The sequence below is a fragment of the Belonocnema kinseyi genome, chromosome 1 (assembly GCF_010883055.1).
Source record: "Belonocnema kinseyi isolate 2016_QV_RU_SX_M_011 chromosome 1, B_treatae_v1, whole genome shotgun sequence".
NCBI classification, from domain to species: Eukaryota; Metazoa; Arthropoda; class Insecta; order Hymenoptera; family Cynipidae; genus Belonocnema; species Belonocnema kinseyi.
Window position 1 is genome coordinate 71,814,241 of NC_046657.1, and position 16,430 is coordinate 71,830,670.

At 28.4% G+C, this 16,430-nt stretch overlaps 1 protein-coding gene across 6 annotated transcripts in view; it reads right to left on the minus strand.

The window, feature by feature from the left end:
- LOC117168748 (phosphatase and actin regulator 4B) overlaps positions 1-16,430 on the minus strand; it is a 326,157-nt gene that overhangs the window by 290,961 nt on the left and 18,766 nt on the right. The gene's annotated exons all lie outside the window — the stretch shown is intronic.

Here is a 16,430-nt window from a genome sequence, read left to right on the forward strand (position 1 = left end):
TTTCGGGTTAAAACAGAAACTGATTTGTAGAAAATGTTCTCTTTTTGGCTTGAAAATTTAACTTTTTGTTGAAAATTAGTTGCTGTTTTATTGGTTAAAAATAGTATCTTTTTATCTGAAAATTTAAATGTTTCATTTTTGGTTAGAAATTTATTATAATTGGAAATGATTAATTTACCAATAATATTATTATTTATTAATAATATTATTAATTATTAATTAAGTTCTAAAATCAATTTCGCTTGTTGAAAATTTATTTTTCTTTGTCTAAAACTCATCTTTTTGGTTGAAAATTCAATTATTTTGTTAACATTTTTGTTTATGCTCGTTTAATAATTCTACTGGTTGAAAATTCGTCTTTTGTTGTAAAATTATCTTTCAGTTGTCTTCTAAAAAATTCGTCTTTTTTAATGAAAAAATTCATCTTTTATGGTCTTAATACTTGGATGAAATTTCAACTATTTTGTTGCCAATTCGTCTCTTTTGTAGAAAATTGAATTCTTCGTTCAAAAGTTCATCTCTTTGACAGAAAATCTTAAAATCTTACAAATTTGAGGTCTTTTATATTGAATGCATTATGATATTTGCATTCAATTTATTAAATAAATTTTATTCCCCTAATATTCTTCTAGTTTTCTTAAAAATGACTCTATTTCTCCTGGGTTGAGAGAATTTTGGGCTACGAAACTTTTCTGTGGGGGGCGGGGGTGTAATAAAAAACTAATGTGGTCAAAAATAGCAACAAAATTTATATCGTACTTTAAGGGCATCGTAGTTTTTGAACAACCTCTCAAATAGTTTATGGGCAACCACTAACGTACTTTATGGACGATCCCTAAAATAATTTATGGATAAACCCTAATCTAGTTTATGGAATACCCCTAAAATAGTTCAGGGAAGACTCCTAACATGGTTTTAAGGCAATTGCTAGTATAGTTTATGGATAACCCCTAACGTAGTTTATGGACGACGCCTAAAATTGTTTATGGATAACCCCTAATCTAGTTTATGGACGACCCCTAAAACAATTAAGGGACGATCCTTAACATTGTTAAATGACAACTACTTCTAGTATAGTTTATGGATGACCCCTAACGTAGTTTATGGGCGACCACTAAAATAGTCAAGGGACGGCCCCTAAAATAGTTAAGAGACGACCCCTGAAATAGTTAATGGACGGCCCCTAAAATAGTTAAGGAACCACCCCTAACATAGTTTATGGACGACTCCTAAAATAGTTTCTGGATAAACCCTATTCTAGTTTATACACGACCCCTAAAATAGTTTATGAATAATCCCTAATATAGTGTTTGGACGAACCTAAGCATAGTTTAATGATAACTTCTAGTATAGTTTATGGACAAACTCTAACGTAGTTTATAGACGACCATTAAAATAGTTTATGGACGACCACTAAAATTGTTTACGGACGATCCCTAAAATATTTCAGGGACGACCTCTAACATAGTTTAATAACAACTTGTAGTATAGTTTATGGACGACCTCTAAAATAGTTTATGGACGACCACTAAAATTGTTTACGGACGATCCCTAAAATATTTCAGGGACAACCCCTAACATAGTTTAATAACAACTTGTAGTATAGTTTATGGGCAACTACTAACGTAGTTTAGGGTCGACCCCTAAAATAGTTAAGGGACGACCCCTTACATAGCTTAATGACAAATCCTAGTATAGTTTATGGACAACCCCTAACATAATTTATGGATGACCCCTAAAATAGTTTATGGCCGTCCTCTATCGTAGTTTATGGACGACCCCTAAAATGGTTTATGGCCGATCCCTAACATACTTTATAAGCGGCCCCTTATCCACTGTGTATAATTTTAAAAAAATTCAAGCTTTTATTCCAAATTGAGAAAAGACCTTCAGAAAATATGAACCTTGACCTCGTTGAATTGCAACAGGGTCATTGATACTCTCTTGGTGTATTTGCCCTCCGGTAGTTCAGAACCAGAATAGAAGCAGGCTAATCCCAATCTGACCAGCGCACGTGATCCTCAAACATGAAGAATTATTAATCCCCTTTTATTATTCACAGCAAACTTCCTACATTGGGCTTCTATACTATTGATAAAATTCTCTCTTTTTTCAAAATAATTTAGATTAAAAACGTTTCCTAGAGTAGCAGAAGCACATGTTTGGACGAGAACAATATTCCTCCAAGTCCAATTGGTCTCTAAAAAATGCAGTTGCAGTTTTCGTGGATAGTTTGGAACGGGGAAAAAGATTTTCTCAGTTCCTTCACGAGAAGGGTGGCCTTTTCCGGCCGTAGAGAGTCGAGAAATGAGTCGATGAATCTTCCATGAGGTGCGTTTCATGGCCTACGCTCCTCGCTGGGAAAGCTATCTTTCATAAACCGGGAAACGGAAGGCTGGAGCATTAAACTTCATTCTCAGGTTTTACGTGACCGAGGCTCAACACTTCCATATCAAAAAGTTAATAAAGCTCGGTAAAAAAAATCAATTTCCGCGCAATTACTTTCTAAGACCTCCATAACAACTGTACGTTTTTTAAATTTACTCGTAAAAGAAAACTCGCATAAAAACACAGGTTTATTTTTAATATGGAAAGGGGGGGGGGGGGGCGACAGCAAAAGTAACGTTTACCGTGTATTAAAAGAAACTTACCCTTTTTCCCCTTTTTATCATTTTTCGTTTAAATAGAAACTGAGTTAATAGAACCCAATAAGAAAATTCAATTAATTTTGTTTCGAAACTCTACTATTGCATTTTTTGTTCGCAATTCATCTCATCTGGTTAATAATTCTAGTATTTTGGTTGAAAATTATATTATTTTATTGAAAATTCAATTATTTTGTTAAAAAATAATCTTTTGTGGTGAACTAATCTGTTGAAAATTCATTTCTTTAGTTGGAAATCTAGCTATTCTATTTTTAGAAAATTAATTTTCTTGCTTAAAAATCATTTTTTGGGTTAAATACTGAACCTTTTTGTCGAAATTTCATTTTTTCTTTTGAAGACTCATCATTTTAGATCAAAATTCATGGTTTTTTCTCTAACGCCTTTTTTCAAATTGAGAATTCATTTTTTTAACTATACATGTAACTATTCAATTTTTTAGATAAAAATTGGTCTTTTCTGATTTAAAATTCATGCATTATCTTAAAAATTCGTCTTTTCTAATCCAAAATTAATCTTCCCGGTTCGAAATTCATCCCTTTTGGTTTATTTAAAAATTCATTCTTTTTTGGTGAAGATTCATCATTTAAGTTGAAAATTATTATTTTCATGCTAAAAATTCAACTCTTTTGCAGAAAGTTTGTCTTTTGGCTTTAAAATTAAGCATTAGTAGAAAATTCAACTATTGTGTTTAAAATAAGCTTTTTTTTGTAAAAAATTCATATTTTTTATTGAAAATTCAACTACATGGTTAAAAATAAAACTATTTTGATGAAAATTAACTTTATAGTTAAAAAATCATATTTTTGTATTGAAATTTCAACGTTTTTGTATGCAATTCGTCTTTTTGAATTAAAATTAAAATTTTCATGAACTATTTTTCCAAATAGTTGATTGTTGAACTGAAAAATGGTTTCAACCAAAAATAGAATAGGGGATTCAAATATAAAATTCAAAATAAAAGGATTCAAATAAAATATAAATATAAAATAAAAATAAAGGGATTCAAAATAAAAGGGATTCAACCAAAAATAGAATAGTTAAATTTTCACATAGAAAAAAATTCTTTACCAAAAAACGTTAAATTTTCAACCGAACAGATAAACCTTAAAAAATTAAATTTTTAACAAAAAAATTCAACTTACAACCAAGTAATTAAATTGCAAGCTACAAAAGATCAATTTGACATTTTTATTAATTTTTAACAAAATACTTCAATTTTGACCCAAATGGATGAATTATGATACATTTTCAACAGAAAAATTAATTTTGAAAAATACTGACAAGTTTGAAATTTTCGATTAAAAATACCATTTTCCGTTTAGAAAACCTCGCTAATACTTATAAATTAAAATATAATTGGTAAGCAATGAAATAAATTGATAACATTTTTTAAAAAAAGTTTGCGAAAAAAGTGATAAACTTAGCAAAAGTAAATGTTTCCGTGAAAAAAGGCATTACATAAATTATTAGCACAGTATTTGAAGATTTTTCAGGGGAATTATATTTGTGAACATTTCAATAAGAAGAAATGAAAAAATGAAGAATAAACAAAAATTGCAGACAACAAGACTCGAACACGCAACCTTTCGGGTACAAAACAGAAGCTCTAACCCCTGAGCTACGGACCGATTGATATAATTTTTCGGCCCACTCTGTATGACTTGCGACGAATATTTCAAAGTCGATTATCTCTAAAATGGTGAAAAGGCGCATACTACTTCTTTGGCAAATTAATATTCACGTAATGATCTTTCAATGAAAAAATTATGATCCGAGACTAAAATTCACAATTGGCGGTCGCCCCTTGTAAGTGATGAAAGAAACGTAACAAACGTTCAGAGCTCTAATAAAAGGAGGCGTTGACCTTCCTCGTGTCTTGGAAGAAGCTAGTACACTGAATTACAAGAGATCTCAATTCGCATTGCATTTCTGTTTCTCCCCTCGAGCCAGCAGTAATATTCCAAGTCTGAACCTGGTAGCCGTTGGACTAGCTGGCTCCCAGCTCAATGAATGATTTCCGTGCGGCGTTGCCATACCTACATGCTCAATTCTGGACCTGGGCTACTGTACAATCGCTTTTATCTCTCGCACTCACATAAGGGAGCCTCCACCTATTACGTGACGCTATTTTTTAGCGATTTTTTTACTCACCCCTTTCTCATGCAATTCGGACGCAATTTAATATTTTTTTAGTTGAAATTGCAAGAAGTTGGTATTCTGTTCTTAATTGATTTTTTTAAACAAAATTAATTTTCTATTTTGAAAAATATAAACTTTTTGGTTCAAAATTGATCTATTTTTCTATAAATTCATTTTTTTAGAATTAACGTTCTGCACTGAAATTTTAACTATTCCATTTATAGGTAAAAATATATCTTTTCTCGTTGAACATTAATTTTTTTTGTTCAAAACACTTTTTTTTGTAAGAAAAAATTTTTTTTTATTAAAACTCCATTCTTTTTGGTAGAAAATGAATCTTTTTTGGTTAAAGATTCAACTATTTTGTTGAAAATTCGCATTTGTTGGTTAAATTTAACCGTTTATTTAAAATTAAAATATTAACAATTATTATATGTTATGCTGAGAATTCATTTTTTTTGTTGAAAAACCAACTATTTGATTCAAAACTGAAGTACTTTGTAAAAAAGTAATTTTTTTCGTTGAAGGTTCATCATTTTAGTCGAAAATTCTACAATTTCGTCGCAAAGTAATTTTTTGTAATACTATTGTATTTTTTATGAAAAATTCATATTTTGAGCTGGAAAATTATTCGACAATTTGATAGCACAATTGAATTATTTGGTTGAAAATTAATTTTTTTTTGAAAATGTATATTCTTGGCTGAAAACTACATTACTTTGATAGAAAATTAAAATTTTTGGTTAAAGATTAAACTATTTATTTAAATTTACCTATTATGTTGGAAATTTATGTTTCTTTGGGTAAAAATTAATTTTTTATCTGAAAATGTTGCTGTTCCATGTTTGATTGAAAACATTTCCTTAGCAAAATGAAAATTCAACTATTTAGCAATTCATTTAATTGAAGACTAATTTTGTTGGTTGAAAATACAATATTTTGGTTGAGGATTCAACTATTTGTATTAAAATTCGCCTTCTTTTTATTTAAGATCAAATGGTCGAGAATTCGTTTTTTTTCTTCTAAATAAATTTTTTAAACTTGAAATTTAACAAGTACATTTTTTATTGCAAATTTAACTTTTTTATTTAAAAATTCAATTTTTCTTGATTGAAAATTAACACTGTTTTCGAAAATTCTGCTTTTCTGGTTTAAAAGTGGAGTTTTTTTCTGAAACATTCGATTAATTCGTAAAAGTTAAACTATTTATCTTGGAAATTCGTGCTTTTTTGTGTGTGAAAAATTAGTTGTTTTTTTATCTGAAACTGTAGCTATTCTACTTTCGGTTTAAAATTTGTTTATTTGGGAAGGAAATTAATCTTGTTTGTTGAAAATTTATCATTTTAGCCGAGGGTTCAACATTTTTGTTAAAAATTCGTCTATTTTAGTTAAATTTAACTGGTTGAGAATTCGTTTTTGTTTCATAAAAATTATTTATTTACAAGTTAAAAAATCAGCTATTTTGTAAAAAAATCATACACATATTTTTTTGAAAATTCGCCTTTTTGGTTAAAAAATTTAACTTGTTTGTTTTAAATTTATCTTTTTGGCTCAGGATTTAACTATTTGGTCAAAATAACGTAGTTTTTGATTGGATTTAACTTGTTTTTTTTTCTTGAAAATTAGTTTTTCAACTAAAAATTTTAACTGTCTTTTGGTTGAAAATACATCTCTGAAGGTTAAAAATTTAGCTATTTGGTAAAAAAAGTAAACCATTTTGTTGAAACTTTAGTTATTTTGTTGAAAATTCGTCCTTTTGGCTAAAAATAACATTTTTGTTCGAAAACTAAACTTTCGGTTTGAGAATTCAACTGTCTTTGAAAAAAAGCCTTTTCGCTTGGAAAAGTAAACTATTTGGTTGAAAATTTAGCTTCACAATTTGTTTTATCGACAATATTGGACTCCAAAATGTATCGATACGGATTTAAATTTACTTTTTGATCCAAGTTTTAGAGTGTCACGTAACATGTGAACGCTCCCTAAGGATGGTGAGTGCACACATCACGTACGCGTCACTTGATCATTCGATCTAGCTAGAGTTCACACATGTACACTATACACGCCTTTATAACGCATAATGCGAGGTATAAAAAAGGAACTTTCTCTCCAGGAAACAAACAGGAGCAAAGCGAATTCCCTTTGAATTACCATTCTATAGAACATTGATCGAGAGAAAAGGAGAGGATGGAAAACTGGCACCACTCGTACTCCCATGTGTAAAATTGAATGTAAAATTTACAATATTTTTACTAAAACCTTCAACATCAATTAAAATCCCGTCAAATGACACAAATCTGTTAAAAAATTCCTTGGAATCTTACAAAATACCCTGAAATATTTAAAATCCTTTGAAATCTTCTGAAATCCCTTGAAGCTTTTTCAATTACTTGAAAATTCAATGGAATTTTTAAAAATACCCTAAAATCTCTAAAATACATTAAAATCTATTTAAAAATCCTATCTATTCGATCCATTAACAATTTTTTGAAATCTTTTAAAATAAAATAATGTCATTACAATCCTTTGGTATACCTTCAAATTATTGAAATCTAATAACAATTCCTTGGGATATTTTAAAATACACTAAAATATTTCGAATTCCTTTAAAATCTTTTGGAATTCTTCGCAATTTTTTAAAGGTCTTAAGAATTCCTTGAAATTTGTTTAAATACCATTGAATCTTTAAAATTCTTTGAAATACTCTCAAATGATTGAAATCAATTAAAAATTCCTTACAATTTTTTTTAAATACTCTAAATTATTCAAATCCAAACCCTTTAAAAAAATTCCATTACATATTTTTTTTAATACCCTAAAATCTCAAAAAGTCATCAAGATTATTTCAATATATTTAAAATTCCTTGGAACCTTTTAAAATATCCTAAAATCTTTCAAATCTTTTAACTATTTCCAATTATTGAAATCTACTAAAAATTCCTTGGAGTTTTTTTAAATATCGCATAAAATATTTTAAATTCTTTGAAATCCCTTAACACTTTTTAAAAAACCTATCAAATCCATAATGAAACGATTGAAATCTATTTAAAATTCTTTGGAATTTTAAAAAAAATACTCTAATATCTTTAGAATTCTTTGAAATGTCTTCAAAATATCGAAATCTATTAAAAATTACTTGGAATTTTTTTAATCACCCATCAATTTTTACAATCTTTTAAAATCCCTTAAAATTTTTTGAAACCTCTTGAAACTTTGTTTAAACTTTTGAAAAGTCCTTGGAAATTTTAAAAATACCCTAAAATCTCTCAATTCTATTCAAACTATTGAAATAAATTTAAAAATCCTTGGAATCCTTTAAACATCTCAAAATGTGTTTAAAATCGTTTAAAATCACTTGAAACTTTTTAAAGTACTTACAAATGGCATGGCATTTTTTTGAATACCCTAGTGTATTTATAATCCTTTGAAATCCCTTAAAAATTACTGAAAGCTATTACAAATTTCTTGGAACCTTCTGAAATACCCTAAAAAAAATTTAAATCCTGTTAAATTATTGAAAAATCTATTTAAAACTCCTTGGAATCCTTTAAAATACCCTAAAATATTTCAATTCTTTTGAAATTCCTTGAAACTTTTTTAAGCACATAAAAATTTCTTGGAATTTTGTTTTAAGTACCTTGCAAAGTTTATAATATACTTTAAAATCCCTTGAAACTAATGACATCCATTTTAAATTATTTTAAATCTTTTAAAATACCCTAAACAATGTACTTAAAATAACTTCAATCTTTTTAAATTGCTTGGAAATATTGAAATCTGTTAAAAATTCTTTCTAATCTTTGAAGATAAAGAACTTTTAACCAAAACGTTAAATTTTCAATAAAAAAATTAAAATTACATCCGAAACACCTGATTTTTTAAACCTAATTTTTTTTGCTTACTAGTTAATTTTCAACGTGAAGGATAAATTTCCAACCAAAAACGGAATAATTCAATTATCAGATAAAGCAATTAAGTAGATCAATTTTCGGCCAAAAAAGATTTTATTTTGAAACAATAAAGAGTTGAATTTAACTTAGATTTATAGTTAAAGAATTAATTCTCAGGAAAAAAAACGAATTTTTAACAAAAACCAAATAAGTTGCATTAACATCTAAAGAATTGACCTTGCAATCAAAATAGATAAATTTTCAACAAAATAGTGCAATTTTTAACGAAATAGTTGAATTTTTAAGCAAAGAGACGAAATTTTTCTGAGACAGTTTAATTCTCAACCCGAACGGTAGAATTTTCAACCAAGAAAGATGACTTTATCAAAATATTTAAATGTTCAAAAAAATAGTTGAATTTTCAAAAAAAAAAGGTTTAAAATCAACTAAGACCAGTTAAATTGTCAACAAAATGTTCATGTTTACCTTAAAAGATTACTTTTCTGCCGTAAAAGATGATTTTTTTTACCAAAAGGCGAGTTTTCAACCAGTTGAATTAAAAAAAAAAAGAATTTTGAACAAAATTTTTGAATACTCAACCTTCGAGAATGATGTTGAATTTGCAATCAAAACAGGTTAATTTTAAAGCAAATATTTAAATTTTCAACTAAAAAAAAAATATATTTTTTAATCAAAAATTAAATCGTTAAATTTTCAGTTTACAAAATTGCTAAAAAAAAACTATATTTCAACTGGTTGCAGTCAATCAAAAACGAGGAAATTTTAACCAAATAGTAAACAAATCCTCAACCAAAAAGATGAATTTTCAACAAACAAGATTAACCTACCAACCTAAAAGGCGGATTCCTATGCATAAACATTTCCATTTTTAATTAACAGAATGGAAGAGAAGAAAATTTTATTAAAAATACAATTCCTAATTCATACTCGCATCTTAAAAAATACACGAAAATTTTAAAGAAGATAATAAAATTAATAAAACTCATAGAAGCTAAAATATTTTGAGAAAAATGTCTAAAAAGATCATTTTTCCTTGAAAGAAAGTAGTTAAAATTCTTACTTTTCCATAATTAAAAAAAAAATCTACAAGGGAATGGAATACTTAAACATTTTACTAAATACAGTGCAAAAAATACATTTGAAAAAAAGTACACGGAGCGAGAATCGAGCCCGAAACCTTCCATCTACAAATCCCGACGCGCTCCCACCTGACCTACTCGATCAACTGGAAAATATATTTTTTAAGTCTATACCCAGCAATCACGTGCTGTAACTGTTCCAGATAAAAAAAGGAACTGTGTTCTATAACAGTTGTTACAAGATGGTGACAGAACTGTTCTAGAACAAAAAAGTAACAGCGTAAAATCTTTAAAGTTTTTTTCTCGAAACTGGACAAATATTAACATCTAGGAATTTCACCATTTGACTTTGGGGTCATGACATTTATTTCTAGCGTTATTCGTGACATCCACTGACTATGGACGGACTCTGAATGAAAATAACTCGACTGTTCCCGGTAACATATGATATCCTGAAGAAGAACAATTATGTCGTAATACACCATGACCTTTCGAGGCTGATTCTAGGAGAAAGGATTGTTGAATTCGCTCCGTTTAATACCATAGAAGGATGATATTCAAGCAAAGGTGAGGAATTAAACTCAAGACTTTAAATCTCCTTATCTTTTGATAAGACTAGATCCGACAACATAAATCTTTTCAAAATCCCTGAAATGAATCATTGTCTGCAGATTAAGTACGAGAAAGAAAAAAAAATATGAAGAAACAACTAATTTAGAATTGGCGAGGGCACAAAACGGAATGACAAATGCATCCCGATTCTGCGAAAGAGAAGGTGCTGTGCAATAGCGATGAGTAATAAGAAATAAATAATACTGATGAAGAAACACACGAAGGTGTTCTGTCACTCTTAAAGACTCTATTATCAAGAAATGAACGCCCAGAGAATTCTCGATTCTCTATTTAGAATATTGTCAACTAAGGCTTATCTAGAAGCAATAAGTCAAGCTATGATAGATAGCATATTGATTAGCGATTACCTAGCACTATGAATAGTCATTTTAGAACAAAACCTGTTTTTCTTTTCTGAAGACTTGGAGAACAACAAGGCGTCAAGGCTGATCAGATACTGAAAACATCGAAAACATTTTCAAGCCTCGAGTGTTTAAAGTCATAAAACGTTTATTCCGATACTTGATACTTGATGCTCATTCAAGTGCCTGCAAACTCGTGTATATCGATAACCCCGTGCGACCTGATCGATCACCCGTTCTCAATTCTTTCGTTACAAAGTCGAGCTTCCTCACTACACTTTTCCTCTCCTCGTCCATCCCTCTTTCACTCTGAAGTAACGAGCAACGACCTCTGATAATAAGCATTTGCACAGGAAGATGGTATAGAGTTATAGACGAATGCGCCATGTAGAAGAAGAGAATGTTTACTATTCGGGAACAAGGAGCTCCTTCACTTGGCGCGAGGTGGAAACTACCGAAGAAACAACTCTGGTAATCCCCTGGACTGCTCGGTTATCCGACTATTAATCCGGATAATCCCGTGTAATCCGTTTGTAATGCGGGGTAATCTAAGAGTGATCAGCGGTAGTTTACGCAGATAACCGCTGGTGTTAAATTTGTTGCAGCTCAAATTCCATTAGTCTCCCAATGAGCATTTGAAACAATTTTCAAGTCTCAAATGTATTCCTCTGGACGTAGGGGCACATTTGGGCATCAAGGGGAAAGTATCATTTGGAGACTGAATTTTGGCTCAATGCCGAGAGTTGTGGAGTGCCGAACCGCGCTGTCAGCCACCTGAACACCTGTCAAAGCAACTATTCGCTTTGCGATATTAAACTAAATAACTGTTAATAAGGAAACTAATTGAAATAATATTTGCCTAACTTTTAACTTTCTTTCATTTAACAGTGTGTACTAGTCACTTAGAATAAAATGATAACTTCCTGATGCAACTTCCAAATGTTCGGTTAGTCATGGCCATCGATATTTCAACTAAAGCCGGGATGTGTAGAAAAAGTCATGACCGTCTACATATACAATTAGGTATTTTCACTTCAACCACCAGTTAACTTCACTTTTTTGAATACAGAAAATCTAGAGGAAATTTCTTCGAACGGACAGGCATCAATTTCAATACAGACGGTCACGACTTAGTTTTTACATCCCGGCTTTGGTGGTTTGAATGTCATGTAGGTTTTGACTAACCTAAGATTTGGATATTATATCGCGTAAAGTACAATTTTTATTCCTAAACACTAATAGTCACTGCTAAATGGGAGGAAATTAAAAGTTAGGTAATTATTATTATAACTTACCTGCTTATCAACATCTATTTCACCTAAATAACGCCCGACAAAATCATCTTGACAGGTGACTGATAGTTTGTAGGTGACACTTCACGTTGCACTGGATGAGAAAAAATAGTGTCTAAATGATGCTTTTCCCCTAGATTCTCCGAATGAACCTATGTGGCTCAAATTTGTTGCATCTCACTTGAACACCGATTTCGGTATACAATGGAGGATCGGCGATTTTCTGTGTAGAGCAATCTAGATATAATCTAAGTAAACCATATTTATTATGGGAATCTCTACAGTTTTCTAATTGTAATACATTTAATCACTGAGTAATCCACTTGTAATTCAAGTTAATGTAGAGTAAGACCGAATCCATTTCAAATCAGACAGGGCCCTACAGTTGAAATCGCAGAAGCTCTCGAGGGCGAAATATGTTGTTTTTTAGAGGAAATTAGGCGATACGCATTTTTCCCATTTACAAACAGAATTTTTTCTAAAAAGTTATGCGTATTTGAATTTTGGGCTTTGTTTTTCAAAAACCCCGAATTTTCTTCTTTAAACCTTTATAACTTTCGGGCTAATTGAGATATTTATTATTTTATTTTTTATTCTAATTCTAATAGCATTCATCGGCTTCCTTCAAAATTCGCCAGAAAATTGAAAAAAGATTTGAAACGAACAAAATGGCAGTGGTTTTTCTGAAAAAAATAAAAAATAGATTTTCTCAAAAAACCCACCTTTACATTTTTTGTTTGTTTGAAAATGTAAGGTAAGCCGACCATTACTGGGCCAACGTAAAAAGTATGTCCAATACTGGGACAATGATAAATATCGTCGAATATCTTTTAGATTCTAACATAAATCATCAAAGTAAACATTTTCTGGCATTTATAAACTTCTTATAAATTTATTACCACTATTTATTTTTGTTTTGGCAAGTTATGCATTTGCTAAAAAATAATACAAATTACTCCTCAAAATCTGTGAAAGAACCGCTGCAAAATTCGACATTTTCGGTGTACTTTAAAACTTTCCGCATAACTTTTATGGCCTTGTAGTAATGACATTTTTTACACTAATAGAAAAAGTAATATTTTTTCACATTTTTAATATGCTTAAGAATAAAATTCATAACTCTTTTAGCGATTTTATTCAATAAGTTATGAATATTTAAGTCCCCCGCATTAGGACAAATTTTTGACAAAGCTGCCTAAATCGGGACATGACGCTGACGGTCTCAGTTTCGGACAATTATTTATTGTAACCTGCAATTCGAACCTCAAATTTTGCCAACTGCTTAGGTAAGTAAATTAATAGTTAAATAAATAGTAATAACAGTTAGTAATAACAGTTATATAAATAGTAATAACATTAATATAATAAATTTACTTGAAAATTCAACAGATTGGTTGGAATTTTTTCTTTCTTGACTGAAAAATCTTTTTTGATTAATATTTCAACTAATGCAACTTTTTGGTTGAAAATTAATCTGTTTATGTGGAGGCTTCTACAATTTGATTTAAAATTCGTTTTTTTTTTTTAATTAATTGAACTCCTTTCAATTTGTAATTAAACTTTTGTGTTTAAAATTCTTATTTTCAAGTTAACAATATAACCTGCTTGTAGAAAACTCTCGTTTTTGCTCGGAATTGCAAAAATTTGTAGAAAATTAGTGTATTTGGTTGAAAATGACTTTTTTTGTTCAAAATTCATATTTTGAGATCTGAAAATTATGTTATTTTAGTCGAAAATTCAAGAATGTTTCAAATATATTTTTTTAAATACAAAATCTTTCTTGGTTAAAAATTCATCTTTTATGGTAGAAATTTTATCTTGCTTGGAAAATATTCGAAAATAATTTAAAATTTGAAGCAAAATCCTGTTATACAAAAAAAAAAAAAATACAACGACCAAATTTGGACCACAACGAATAAACGAAAACCAAAAAAAGCCTATTGTAATCTGAAAAAAAAACCAAAAAAACAAAAAAAAAATTTTTGTTCTTGTTTTTTTTTCAGATTACAATAGGGGTTTTTTTTGGTTTTCGTTTATTCGTTGTGGTCCAAATTTGGTCGTTGGATTCTTGTTTTGTATAACAGGATTTTGCATCAATTTGATTATTGGATGTTAAATGGGATTTTTAATTTGGATTTTGATCTAATTTAAATTTCCTAAATTTTAAAATTTGAAATGATTGATTATTGAAATGATAATTAAAATCATTTTTAATTATGGGCCATTATTTTAAGAGAATATTTAAAAAAATTTTAAAAGATATTTATCACATTTTTCTACAATTTGTATTAACTCCTGCAAATTAAAAAAAAAATTCTGAGAATCTTACAGATACTTTTTTAATAAATTTATAAAACTTTTAAAACCTTTTTAAATATACTCTTAAAATAATTTTTGAAAATTAAAAAACATTTAAAATTTTTTTCGAAATCTTAAAATGATGCTTTTATTCTTTTTAAGCATTTTACGATTTTCAAAAAGCTTCTAAATTTTTTGTTTTTTATTAATTTTGATCTTTTCAAAACTTATAAGAATCTCTTAAAATTTCTCAAATTTTTTCTACAAATAATAATTGTTTTAAATCTAGAGATTCAAAGCTTTTTACGTAAAACAATTTAATTTCAAATTGTTTATTTTTTAACTATTGTTCAAAAAACAATGCAAATTGTGAAATATTTATTTAAAAAGTTCAACTCGAGATCTTTTCCAAAACTAGTTATAATAAAAAATAAAAGATTTTCCTCGATTTTATATATATGTGTTAACAACGTTTATTTTTTATCTTAAAATAACTTTAGTTTACGTTTAATTTTAAAAAAAGTATAATAAAAATTCCCTTTTACTCTTAAATCTTAACCTAAATTTCATAACAATTGTTATGACGAAAAGCAAATTGTTTAATTAATTCATTAAACTTAATTAAATTTGTTTACAATGTATAATTTTTAGTTAATTTTTTTAAATTAAAAAAATGTTTAAACTACAATTTTAAAAAAATCCTGCAAAACGAAAAAAAATTATCCTAAAATCTTCCAGAAAAAACTTTAAATATTCCTAAAAATCTAAATAATAATGTTTGATTCTCTAAAAACCGTATTTCTTTATAATAAAAATTCATTAAAAAATTTTCTGGGTATCTTAACAACATTTTTTCATTCTATTGAAACCTTTCGTAATTTGAATTCAGCTTCTTTTTTCAAAGTTTAAGAAAATCTGCATTAAAAAAATGAAGCTTTTCACAAGTTTAAAACTAACTTTGAATTGTTTGAATAGTTTTAAATATTTATTAAGCATTACAGAATTAATGTTGTTGTAATTTTGTAATTCTCCTTCAATTTTCTTTTAGCATCCCTGTTACAAAATAAAGGAATCTTTTGAAATTTAACCATGAATCTTGAGACAATTTTACTACTACCAATAAAAAAATTTGGATTAAAAATTCTGCTGTTTTGTTGAAAATTTAACTATTTGTTCGCAATTTTCCTCTTTTTAAATTTAATATTTTTGTATTGAAAAGACAAATGAAATATTTTCTGGATGAAAATCGAATTTTTTTTAGATTCTTTTTTAATTAAAAATTCATCTCTTTCAAGAGAAGTTGCATCTCTCTTGGATAAAAGTTAACTTTTCGGTTTTAAAGTATACTGTTTTGTTGAAAATTTAGCTATTTTGTAGAAAATTTACTTTTTGTTAAAAATCCTTAATTTGATTTTGAAAAATGAACTAAGATCTTTTTTGGATTAAAGTTCAACTAAAAAAAATGTGTAGTTTTTCATTAAAACTTATTTGTTATAGTACAAATTTTAACTTTCTTGGATTCGACTTTTTTGGTAGAAACTTATTTTGTGTTGAATGCAACTACTGGTAAAAAAATTAAACAATTTTGTTTAAAAGTCATTCTTTTTGGTAAAAAAATTCGTTTTTCTTTTTTTAATTAAAAATTCAATTTTGTTCATAACAACTTATTTCCTGCAGAAGCTCTTATGCGCTCCAGCTCAATTTTTTTTACCATTATTGGTATCGTATTATCTCCTGCCATTTGCATTCACAAACACTTCGCTATACCGTTTAAAACTTTATTTGTTTAATAAAAACACTGAATTTCCTATGCAATTGCGAGCAAGAGGGCCGAAAATTGATAGGAAGATCAATTCTTTTTCGCGCACGCGCACCAAATAATAATTGAAACGAAAAGGTCTATAGCGTAATTTTTTCGAAATAGTAACAAAATACTGCAGTGAAATAATAATCCTGTTCGTAGATTCAGAGTTACGATTTATAGTGGACAATCAGCTATTTCGCAAACAGCTACATTCTGATTTTCACGCCCCCCCCCCCACACTTGCACATGGTTAATAAAAACCAATAAATC